The 2,845-nt window shown below is 38.5% G+C and overlaps 1 long non-coding RNA gene across 1 annotated transcript; it reads right to left on the bottom strand.

Annotated features, from left to right (window-relative positions):
* Positions 1 to 367: 367 nt before the first annotated feature.
* Positions 368 to 2,180, bottom strand: LOC138718575 (uncharacterized). Its single transcript, XR_011337105.1, has 3 exons — positions 2,110 to 2,180; positions 1,750 to 1,862; positions 368 to 582 (listed from the first exon to the last, which is right to left on the bottom strand). It is a non-coding gene; the product is annotated as an uncharacterized lncRNA (long non-coding RNA).
* Between the last annotated feature and the right edge of the window lie 665 nt (positions 2,181 to 2,845).

Below are 2,845 nucleotides of genomic sequence, written 5' to 3' on the forward strand. Positions count from 1 at the left end.
TTTTTAATGAGGTTATGAATTTGGTTAATGAAGACAATGGTACTGATGTAGAATATTAGTGACTGTAGCATAAGAAAATCAAATCCAAACTAGTTCTACCCTAGCTTGGTCCAAGTTGTGAACAGATGTACCTGACATACCTTCCAGACACAGCTGTGCCATGGGAAGACTTTACCTCCATCTGCTGCTTGTGACCATTTGCTAGCAAGAAATTAGTTCCCCTTGTGAACTGCCTGCAGGCCAGTTCCCACAGGTGCTTCCTACTTTACAGTACAGTAAATCAGTGAAGTTTTCTTAGACCAACAGCTTGTCCTGACAATTTTAATTGAAGTGAGTTTAGGAGCTTGCTCAGATACCTCTATACCTGTCAATAGCCAGCCTGCTGTGTTTCTAAGTTATGAATTTAATTCCTAGGAGAAGAAGCGTCACCCCTCAATTCTTCTTCCAGTCTCTCAACTCACTGGTGATTCACCTACCTCTACAATTAATAAGGGCAGTGTTGTATAGAGAACAGCTTTCTTCACAGAAAGGTGACCCACATGTGAAGCAGGTCTGTCCTGTTTGCTGGATAAGGCAAGCCCTCTGTGGAAAAAAACCCTACGTAGTCATGTAATTAAACGCTTTTCTCACTGTACATACACAAATATTATACACTTTACCTATATATGTATGTTTGTATAACACATAGATGTTGTGTGAACACACAGAGAGGCCAAATTAGATTTACATAAGTTATTATACCTTATGTAATTTCTGACTTCAAATGCTTGATTTTACATTCTTTGCGGTGTTTTAATGTTGAGATTTTTCTTTGTGTGTATACAGTAAAAAAATGCAAAAAGCTAATGACTGCTTACACAAGACAAATTCTACACTGTGTATAATTTTTAGACACAGACTGTTTGAATGCCTTAATGAATGCAGTGAAATCAAGTAGGAATTAAGTCAGTCCAGTGACTTTTTTATTTTAAACAGATCTTCAAACACTAGCATTAAATAAATTAAATTAAATGAACAATTAAATTAAATCAAATAGGCTTTGAGCTGAATTCCTGCTTCAAAAGACCAAAGTTTCTAACAGCATTCATTTCACCTTCCCTTGGTCATAAAATGATAAGTGAACGTGTCATGTCGAAAAATCACTTAGTGCAAATACATGTGTCTATTTTCTGCATGCTTCTCTAAGGCTGCTGACAGATTCTTATCAGAACTATTGAGACTGGAATAGTAATACTTAGTTCAGGAGCAAGATGGGTACATTTTTACCTATGATGAAAACCGCAACCTGCTACATGCAGATACTTACTGTCACTTTTACTGCATAACTAAGTTTCTAAAGGGAAAACAAAAACTGAACAGCGCCTAGGATATTCCTCATGGATTATCAGGAGAAAGGAATCAGAACAACCTGAGAGAACTCAGTGACTCAGAGTGCAGCCCTCAAGCAGATAAATTACACCTTGCACAGAGACTAACTGTGCAAGAATGTGTATTTGCTACAGAAAGTAACCAAACAAATGTAAGGATGACAACTCAAAGCCTAATTGCCTCAAATGTATGAATTACCAAGTTCCAATCTTGCATGACCTAACTGCAGTACTTAACAAAAATGGAACCTATAATCAAGAACCTTATTTGCACATGAAATATTTCCCTTTGATTTTTTGTTTTTAGCACCTGGGTAGGTTACATGCTCAATGGGAAGTGTTTCTTTCCATGCCTGCTCTTATGTTCTATTTGCAGACCCACCTAGTGTCCAAATGGTTTTGATGTGAGTCCCTGCTTACATGGACTGCGATTGAACTCTCAAGCAAGACTTGAGCCTCTTCTGTCCTTCAGTGCAGAGCCAAACAGCATGTTATCTGTGGAGAGATTGAGAAGGGGCAAAGCCTTAATTAAACCATGTCATGTAGCCATGTGATGTTGACATATATATATCCATCTATTCACACTTTACTTTTCACTCACTGCTGCTTGCACCCCACAGGCCTTGCTTGCAGTTGCACTAGATGATTGTTCTGGGTCCCTTCCAACTAAAATATTCTATTTTATTGTATTCCATTCCTTTCCCAATCACAGACAGAAATTACTGAGATACCCTGCACAGACCTTGCTAAATCTGATCTGCATCAGTGCTGCCCTGGATACTCTTCCACAGCCCATCCACAGAGAATATCTGCTCCAGTGGCTCACATCCCAGCTCATGGTTCAAGAAGAGCGTATTCTTCATTCTCTGCATACAAAACAAGCATGACCATGCGCATATGATTTAAGAGGGAAATAAATGCATTAGTTAGTTCAGGTTGGAGAAAGTGCATGTTGATTTTGCTCGAGAAAATTGTTATGAAACAAAACAACAGCCTTAAGAACAAAAGGGAAAGAAAGACGTTGGGAAAAAAATCATAAAACAATATTTAATATTTTTGTTGTATTTTCTATCAACATTTGGAGATTTGAGAGATAAGAGGCTTGCACAGATAGAGTTAAATAGTTTGTAGTTATGTAGAACCCAGGCCAGCTTGTGCAAATACAGCTCTGCAGTGCGGTCAGCCTGGCAGACTTTGTCTTTCCAGGCGTAACCACCGATTTATACCTTACCCCACAAAGGTCAGAACTCCCTTTCCAGCATGTTAGTAATGTTACTTTGAGCTGTTATCCCCTACGCTGGAAATACGAAGCACTTCTTTCATAGTGTTTCGGGGGGTTCCTGAATTTATGAAGGCTGAATTTGAGGAGTCCACAGACTTCTGAAATTAAAAGATAAAATAAACAAACAAACAAACAAAAACAGGGAAAAAGGGAGAGAGATGGGTCCCTTCACTCATCCCAAGGGCTTTGTATTTTA

This window comes from Phaenicophaeus curvirostris, chromosome 3, assembly GCF_032191515.1.
Source record: "Phaenicophaeus curvirostris isolate KB17595 chromosome 3, BPBGC_Pcur_1.0, whole genome shotgun sequence".
NCBI lineage: Eukaryota > Metazoa > Chordata > Aves > Cuculiformes > Cuculidae > Phaenicophaeus > Phaenicophaeus curvirostris.